General features: G+C 43.4%; 1 protein-coding gene across 7 annotated transcripts in view; it reads left to right on the forward strand.

Moving 5' to 3' along the window:
• Positions 1–573: 573 nt before the first annotated feature.
• STYK1 (serine/threonine/tyrosine kinase 1) overlaps positions 574–9,409 on the forward strand; it is a 24,037-nt gene continuing 15,201 nt past the window's right edge. For 2 of the 7 annotated variants that reach the window (XM_015629258.3, XM_033514586.1), the window contains exons 1-2: positions 574–696; positions 2,624–4,385. The gene's annotated coding sequence lies outside the window, so the exon portion shown is untranslated. The other 5 variants (XM_033514585.1, XM_033514584.1, XM_015629261.3 and 2 more) reach the window with 5 other exon arrangements.

Consider the following 9,409-nt stretch of genomic DNA (forward strand, 5'->3'; position numbering starts at 1 on the left):
GCGGCCTCACCAGTGCCGGGTACGGGGAAGAATGACCTCCCTGCTCCTGCTGGCCACGCTACTCCTGATCCAGGCCAGGAGCCATTGGCCTTCTTGGCCACCAGGGCACACTACTGGCTCATGGTCGGCTGGCTGTCACCAGCACCCCTAGGTCCCTTTCTGCCTGGGCACTGTCCAGCCACACTGCCCCCAGCCTGTAGCACTCCAGGGGGTTATTGTGGCCAAAATGCAGGACTTGACACTTGGACTTATTAAACGTCATCTTATTGGACTCCATCCATCCATCCATCCAATCAAGCCGTGTGTGTGGTCTGGGTAGTTTCCACGTGTGCAACAGCTGTCCAACAGATAAAGGGGATGTTAATAAAACTGCCAGTCTGCTGTCTTTCAGTGTGCTTAATCATCAGGAAAAATCAGAGAAGAATAAAAGACGTTAAACACGGTCCCGGGCCGGGCCTGCTGGACAGCGCGACGTCCCTTCCCCCTTCCCGGGGCGGTGCCCGTCCCCGGGGGCCGGAGCAGGGGGAGGTCACACTCGCCAGGCCCACGGCCCCGCCTGCTGCACGGGCCGCCCTCCTCTGCCGGCCCGTCCCGCACCGCCCCGGGGCGAGCCGCAGGAATTGAAGGCGTGGTGAGAGCGGCTGCGGGAGACGGCCTCTGGTGGTTTTAGGAACTTTCCTGAAAGTAACGCAGAAGGTACATCTTAACCCTTAAGTTTGAAAGCTGGGTGGTGCTTCTGCTCTTTTTCTCAGGGAGTCTCTCCCTGCCGGCGGGATAGAGGGAGACGTCAGACCTGGGCCGGCAATGACAGCATAACTAGCAGCAGGTTCACAGCTAAATAGAGTAGGTTTATATCAGATATAAGGAAAAATTCCAATGAGGGTGGTGAGAAGTTGGAAGAGGTTGCCTTGAGAAAGTTGTGGATGCCCATCCCTATAAATGTTCGGGGTCAGGCTGTATGGACTAGTCGAAACGGCAGGGGGCTTAGAACTGCATGGTCTTTGAAGGTCCTTTTCCAAACTCTTCTGTGATCCCATGATGTTTGCATCATTTAAAAAATACAAAAAAATTGAAGGAGGTGTTTGCAGGACTAGGCAAAATCAAGTTAGAATTCTTCTGGAGAAAGATCAGCAAGACTCAAAATTTGTCAAGAGTTAATAGATAGGAATTGCCTGGTTTATAGCAGAGTGAGAATCAAGACCCATTTCTGAATTGTCCGTGCTCCAAGTTATGTTTCATTCCAGATCAATATCCAAACTTGGAATGGTTTGGGCTGCTTCTTGTTATTCTTTTTCAACCACACAAGCACAAACTTAGTCCTGTTTTAAAATTACTTGGTATGTTAGTATTCTCACTGTGCAGCAGACTTGCCCATCTCTTGCAGTCACCACTCATATCACTGCCAGCTGAGTAGCTGGTTTGAAGATGAGAATCCTCCTTCCAAATAAATATTTATTCACCTAAGTTGCATGAATGCAACTTTATCACGAAGTATTGTGTTGCTAAAGTTTTGCAGGTGTTCAAAAGCAGCTGAGTAGAAATCCCTGAACAGAAGAAGTGCTAGCAAATTACTGGACCTTCAGCTGGCTGGTGAAGATTGATGCTTAATCATTAGGTCATTTCAGTTTTCTACTTTATTTCTTTTCATATGGTGCTACCTTTAGAAGTTTTAAATAACAAATACTGCAGGGCTGAACTGAAAATCACGATAGAATTGCCATTAAGAAAAATAGACTTTTAATTTTTCTTCATTAAGAAAACCTGCTACTTTGAGAGGCAAGGCTCGTGAGGCAAAGCAGACGCTTAGGATAATGATGGGAGGTTTTTCACTTGTAGATCATTCCTGTGCTGTGCCACGTTGTGCTTATCTGCAGAGACTACATCAAGGGTGTTTGTTCTAGAAAAGTGCTGCCCTTCCTCTGCATGGCCCCTTCCCCAGCCACATCTTGTTCTTTCCACAGTGTGCTATTACCTACAATTCTTGGTTGGCTCTGCAGCCACCTGACTGTTGTTGTTTGAGACTTACACATTAGCCCATTTTTGTCAGAGTCTCTGCACCTCTGTGGGCTTAAGTTGACCAAAAGATTAGTCACAGTCTATCAGCTATAAGCCACAGTTTTAAGTCTTAGAATATTAAATTAGGTCAAGAACCCATCTTGAGGCTATGGTGCAGCAGCTGTGTGTGGTTAGGATGGTTTCTAGGTGTGCTACAACTGTCTTGGAGATAAAGAGGATGGTCATGTTAGTGAAACTGCCAGTCTGCTGCCTTTCGGTGTGCTCAACCATAACGCAAAAGCAGAGAAGTATAGAGGATGTTAAACAGGCAATATTTTCTTTCTGGATGCACATACAATACAAGGCATAGCAGGAAAAGTCTGTTTCTCACAGGACAACAAATCACTTCTGTCACTTCAATAAACAGTGAAAAGGCTTGTTGATGAATGAGGAGGATTATATAGGCTGAAGCTTGAACTCTGAACCATTAAAATATCTTATCCAACCAGTCAGACTGGGAGCACAACAGAGACACTGGTGGGGGAAATTAAAAGTTGCAGCCATTTCTGCTTTTACATATGCTTACCCTGAATATTTAACTCTTTGCCTTTCATACTCTCCTGCACAGCATGGAGGTGTAGAAACTGGAAGAAGGAGGAAGATTTTCAGTTGTCATATTTTTAAACAGGAATCTGAATAGGTTTTCCTCCAGGTGCTATTGAGGAAGGTGCCTATGGAATGTAACTAATTTCAGTAAGTAACTCATTTATATGAGGAACTGTTATTTGCATTTTACCTACTATTTAATGGAAAATTAAGTATAAGACAGATTGCCTGCTCCTTTGTGGAGAAAACACTGCAGAGGATCAATGCAAGTTAGTACAGAATGAGAGGAAAGCTGAAACTAGAGTGTAAGCCTACGTTCTGCAGCTGTAATGATCTTTATAATTCAAGAAAATTTTGAGTCTAGAAGATGTCTTTCCTGCTTTCTCAGGGGATAAAAAACCATATCGCAGGACTATTTTGCTGCTACTATTTTGCCCACTCCTGCCAATGTCTGTAGAGAGATCAAGCAATGAAAAAATTCACTCCTGGTTTTCATCATTTTGTGCACATGGATAATGCTAAGGATAAGTCTCTCCTAAATTAACTATTGTCTTTTGATGCCTAAAAGTATTGATTGTGAAAATTAAAATTTTCCCCACAACGACATAATTATATGCAGTGACAAACTGTTAACGGGAGTAGGTGAATTTGGCTAAAAGAGTTGGCACAGATCACATCCTCTGCTCCATCTTCCCCAAGCCACCTGCATTGAGTTGCTGACTGTGAAATGAAGTTTGTCTCTCAAGGACAAGTAGGTTGCATGCTGTTTACTCTTTAAATGCAACTGTCTCTCACTCCTGTGAAATAGGTTAGAAAATAATCTTGTGTACACTCATATAACCAGGACTCTGGAATCTGAAACGCTTAACACAAGATTTATTAGAGATAGGGGAGGGCAGGCCAACAGCTGGCACTTGTGATTGGTTTAGAAGAAAGTCCTCAGAACTAAAATGCTGAGGTGTGATGACGTTTACAACCCATGGCTGCTGAGGACACCAGCAGAGCACAGTGGAGACCCCAAGGGCATCATGGCAGGAAGAGGTCACAGAGAAGTTCAGGAATATTGTCTGCTGTGGTTGGGGAGTTCAGAGTAGTGTGAGAAAAGGGCAGGGGAAAGCCAAACTTACCAAAGTTCTGGCAGAATGTATGGAGAGCCCGATCAGGAGGGACACCGAGAGGCAAGGCAGAATGGGAAAAACCCTGCGTTTCTGCAGTCTGCTGTAGCATGTTTTGATATTATTATTTTATCTTGTTCTTCATTTGGAGACTGTGTTCCCGATGGAGGGCTTTTTCAGCCTCTGGAGGCTTTGTACAGATTTTCTGTTCCGAAGAGCCCATTCTTTCTAAATGTATACCTGTAACCAGAAGCATATGAATTCTGTTTATTACATAACCTGTCCCTCTTGATCTGTATTGGTCTGCCTTTCAAACCCCACTGCAGGTGCCTGCTCGAGGGCTCTTTGCTGTGCCTGTCTCTGTAGTCAGCCCATGAGCAGCTGCGGTGTGGAAGCCAGGCAGACCCGTTCTGCAAGTGTGTGCCTTCGTGTCAGCTATGTGTTGCATGTCCCTGGAGAGACAGCTGAGGAGACCTAGAGAAGCAAAGAACCAAAGCTGGGCAGGACTGGAGTAGAAAAGTCAGTGAGGAGAAATTTAGTCATAAAAAATTACAACCGTAGCAAGGTAATCATCAGCGTTACTGGGAGTGGCCTCACAAACTGGGAACCGGCAGCTGGAGAGCTTCAGGAAAAGACCAACCGCAGGGCACGGGAAGCAGTGTCATTCAGGTAAGTGAGAGAAAGTGCTTCTGGAAGATCAGCCCGTGAATATTTATTCCTTAAAATACTTTTATTAACATAAATGTGACCTGAATTAGAAGGTAACTTTACATGTGTGTATGTACACATGTACATATGTTTACTGATTGTAGTGAAGCTACTTTTAGTCATTTCAATGGTATTGGGGTTTGAGAAAAAATAAAAGAGGGATGTCCTCTATGCGCTGGCTGATTTGAATGAAATAGCTCACAGGCATTTTTTAAAGAGAAAGAAATTAGCAAAATAATTAAATTTTTTATAAAATTAGTCTCAGTTCACTGAAACAGGGTGATGCTATGCATGTGTGTATAGATATGTTCAGTCTTTAGGTAAGTAATACATGCCTAGGGCTGAATTCAAAACTAATTACCATTTTACTCTCATTACTGTTGCTTAATTGTAAGGCAGTGATGCAGATATCTAGATGCAACCCGAAGTGGTGCAGATATCTAGATTATCCTGTGTTAACCTGTGTGTGCATGAGCTACTGATTAAAATACAAACAAAATCTATGCTAAATCCATCAAGAAACATTCAGAACTTGGGAAACTGAAACTAAAGTTGTCTACACCGTTTCAGGTGGCTGTGAATTTATGAAAGCAGATTTATGTTGGGTTTCTTAAACCATTAAGCAACATTGTGATGTCATGCAGTATCTTCATCACATAGTAAGTTTTTCGCAAGAAGAGCTGTATATATGCATGGTCCTTTGAAACAAAAATCCCTCATTCTTCTCATGTTCTGTCATGGCTTTTGCTGTCACAGTCTTTCATAATTTCTGTATTTGTGCTGGGGTTTGATACAGGCTTAATACAGGCAGCTACCAGCAAAATCAGAGCTCAGTCAGCCGGGAGACGTTTTCAAAAGTAGAATATGATTTTGGTGTCATAAAAGGAAGCCATAGGGGATAGTTTTTTCCCCATAGGGGAAAGTTTGGCCTCTAGACTTTTAATAGCCTGCTCATTAAGGGCTTCAGCTTAATGTAGTCTTTGTTGTTTTTTTTTTATTTTTTTTAACTTATTCTTTAGATTACCTGTGAAGAATTACTTTTGCCGGCCTTAATTCAATGGGAAGATATATGTTAATTTTCCAGAAACTACAGTAGGCTATGTCTGCATTAGAAAAAATATTTTTGTCTTAATCCCCATTCAGGTCCTGTACCATTTCGTACTTCTGTACTTAGATTTCCTTATGCAGTGCAAATAAATCAATTTTTGTAGATGTTCTGAGTTTAAGCAAAACCTAGCACTGTAAGAACTTGCATGTCTACACTGAAACAGTCCCAGTTAAAACTAACATTTTTAGCATAAAAGCACAGTAGCACTGTCCTCCTGACTCATTTCTCAGTGCTGTAGTGACTGTTAACTTCACCTGTTTTTTTCTGCTATATTGAAAAGGAGCCATTTCCTCTAAGTAACCACCTGCTCAAATAGCAGCATGGGCCTCGTTATTTGCTGTTTTCTCTATGGTCTGGCTCTTCAAAAGTGGTCAGCCTAATTTTCTTCCACTCCCTTAATATGCTTCTGTAGCAGCTAGCCTAGGTTTGATATTCAAGTATTGCTTCTAATTTTGGACCAAGAGAAAATCTTGTGTCTCTGTATGTGATTTTTGAAACACTTTGTTTTCTTACAGGGTGTTACAGCTACCAGCTGTTTCAAAAGTGACTAATACTACTTAATCTTTATAGCTGAGACAGTGTTACAGCAAGCCACAGGATATTATTTTTAATCCTTGTTCACAAGGACAGAAGTGACTCTAGTGTGGCAGGTCACAATTTCCCATTCTGCACAATTGAAGATGCTGCTTGTTAACCCGCAGGTGCCTTGCAGTGAGAGATGAGATGACTCCACAGGCCAGGGAAACATTGCAAAAATGTCACTGTCTGCCAGGTTGTTGAAGGTAGTCACTAAGGTCTTCTGCAGGCAGAAGAGACAGAATATGCAGTCTAACAAATGCATGGCTGAAACCTGTCAGGCTTGTTTTTTATTTGTGTGGATGCTGCTTTTAGTAAACAGTGGATGTGGCAGGGGAAAAAATATTTTCATTTTCACTGTTTGCTTTACAATGGTGCTTAATTTCTCCCTTTTCTCTCACATTCAATATCCACAACTGCCCACACCTGGTGGTTTCCTGCTGTTTTGGTTCCTGCAATTCCCTGGTATTTCCACTCTCTTCCTGCTGCACGGCCAGTAGAGTGTGCTTGTGCAGAGTAGTTGCCAAAGCCTTGACTGTTGACCATGTTCAAAGGTCAGATAAAAGGGGAGGGAAATAATAAAAGCAACTGTGAAATGGTAACTGGAAAAGCTGGAGAGCAAGGTTCTGCCACTGCAAGAAATTAAGTAGAAGACATAATGATTAAGGATTTGTCTTCTATCAGCACTGTGCTGGACTGAAGTTACTGAATTACTCAGCTGTTCTTTATGTGCCTGTAGTCATATTACAGCTGGTCCTCACAATGGGTGCATGAAAAACAAGTGTAAGATTATTTTTATAATAAAGTGGTATGCAGTTAATGTGAGACAGGATGTTTGGAGAAATAACTGCATTAAGTCCATATCAGCTCCTTTCACTTTTTAATGAAGAACCAGATTCATCTGGATCTTCATTAGACTTCACCTGTCTAATGAAGATCCAGATGAATCTTAGCCTTTATTTTTTGTCGTATTTAATTAAAAAGCTGTTTCTTTAGATCTTTAGCTAATCATTACACAAGGATTTACATGTTTGCAGTGATGATGGGAACTGGTGGTAGCTCACAAATTAGACATATTCAGGAGAAAAACTGTATATTTGCTGTGAATATGAGCAACTTACTCTCCTAAACATGGCAGGACCAAGCAGCAGGCAGCTTCTGTGTGGGCAGTATTCAAGCTGTCTGTTCCCATATATTCCATGGGCATGTTAAGTCTTGATATTTCTCTTTCTTTTCAGTCTTAACCACAAAGTTTGTCACTCAGGCTTCTTAAGTCAGCCCTGGAACTTTAAATAGCATAATTTGAGCTTGATGAGAACTTTAAGGACATAAAATGTAAGAGAGGATTGATTATTTTAGGGCAGATCACCTTCCTGGTTCAGTTTACTACACTGCCATGTGAATACTTCTGCTATTGCTATGGGGACACTATCCATGTGAGAATGAATGACAGGGACAGGAAAAATCATGGTAAGGCTTCTGCTGGCACAGTGCTTGTGAATCTGTGCTCACACAAGGAGTGGTTTCACAGTGCAGCTTTACATGAACTAGGCATTCACCCCTGACTGATACTGACCACTAAAATGGCAGGAAATCACCATGGCAAAAGAGCAATGCATTTTTCCTGCTGGGTTAGTAGTTTGATTCAGTTTACTATGTGATCAGTTGCACAATTGAGAGCAAAACAAGCAATGAGAAGAAAGCAGAGAGAGGAGATAATCCATTATTTTTGCATTGGTGGGCACTTAATTCATCTCAGCTACATTCACATTCAGTATTTGGCTTCCTGAACTGGTTTAAGCAGCTTCTGGAGCTGCCGCCTTTAGCTGCTTATTCCCGTCTCTCTGTTGGCCTCTGGGCTTGGTCTAAATTGCCGGGTCAGCAAAACAGCTTTGCAAACAAGCATGGCTGGAAACAAAATGCCGTCTTTCCCCAAGTGTTCATCCTGTTGGCAAATGTGCACAGAGGAGCAGTGTTGGTGTAGGATGGGGGCTAATTAACCTGTCACTGCTACGAGGCTGTGGAACTGCTGTGCCACGTGCTGTGCACCAAGTAGTCTGCTAGGAGCAGTTTGCAAGTGCTGGTGACTGTAGTTTAACTTCTGATAAGGTTTTGACTTGTATTTCCCATTGTCTAAGAGCAGCTGCTTCTGCTATTTTTAGGTACTGTGGTCTTCACTGTATATTTAGCTTTGACACCAAGATTTGGGTTCAGGTTGAGGGTCAGAAGGTTCTGCAGAGGGATCTGGACAGGCTGGATCCATGGGCTCAGGCCAGTGGTCTGAGGGTCAACAAGGCCAGGTCCTGGGTGCTGCCCTTGGCTCACACCAAGCCCTGCAGCTCCAGGCTGGGGCAGAGGGGCTGGAAAGCTGGGAAAGACCCTGGGGGTGCTGGAGACAGCAGCTGGACAGGAGCCCAGGGGGGCAAGAGGCCAAAGGCACCTGGGCTGTGCCAGCTGTGGTGTGGCAGCAGGGCCAGATCAGTGACTGTCCCTGTGCTGGGCACTGCTGGGGCCACACCTCAGATCCTGGGGCAGCTTGGGAACCTCAGGACAAGATGGACATTGAGGAGCTGGAGCGTGTTCAGAGAAGGGAATGGAGTTGGGGAAGGGTTTGGAGCACCAGGAGGGGCTGAGGGAGCTGGGGGGGGGCTCAGCCTGGAGAAAAGGAGGCTCAGGGGGAACCTGTTGAAAGACCCCCGAGCTATTCACCAGTCTTCACAGAAGTAATTGTGAATGCCGTTTATTTCTATCTTTAGCACACCTTTTATAGGGTTTTACAGGGTCTGTGGGCAGAGCAAGCTACTATTGGCTAACACACAGAGTTTACATATTTTCCCCTACACACAAGGATATTGTTTTGCTTTACTCTCTCTTCTGCAGGCAAGTTTCAAGGATTTTTAACCTTTAATATTGCGACTTATCCCAGAGGCTGGTTTTGTGCAGACAGACCTTTACCAATATATAAAATACAGCAACAATTCCCCCTTTCTCTTTTTGCATAAACCAGGCTCTGGATAAGATATCATACAACTTAGACTGTCATCTCAATTAACATTATAAGTAAGGTCTGTCCCCCTACTAGCACAAGAGAAATCAACCATCCAGTGATGTCCCAGCCTGCGAACCAACTTCTAATGGTATCACTATCTTCTTTCAGGGCATGTAACCCATCCTGTAGCTGGTGTAGTTGCTTATGGATGGAAGCTGAATGATCAGTAAGATTCAAGCAGCACATGCCTTCAAACTCCCCACAACCATGTCCTTGTGCTTAAGAGCAAAAGGTCAATTGCAGCTCGATTTT

Source organism: Parus major, chromosome 1A (genome assembly GCF_001522545.3).
Source record: "Parus major isolate Abel chromosome 1A, Parus_major1.1, whole genome shotgun sequence".
Taxonomy (NCBI): Eukaryota; Metazoa; Chordata; class Aves; order Passeriformes; family Paridae; genus Parus; species Parus major.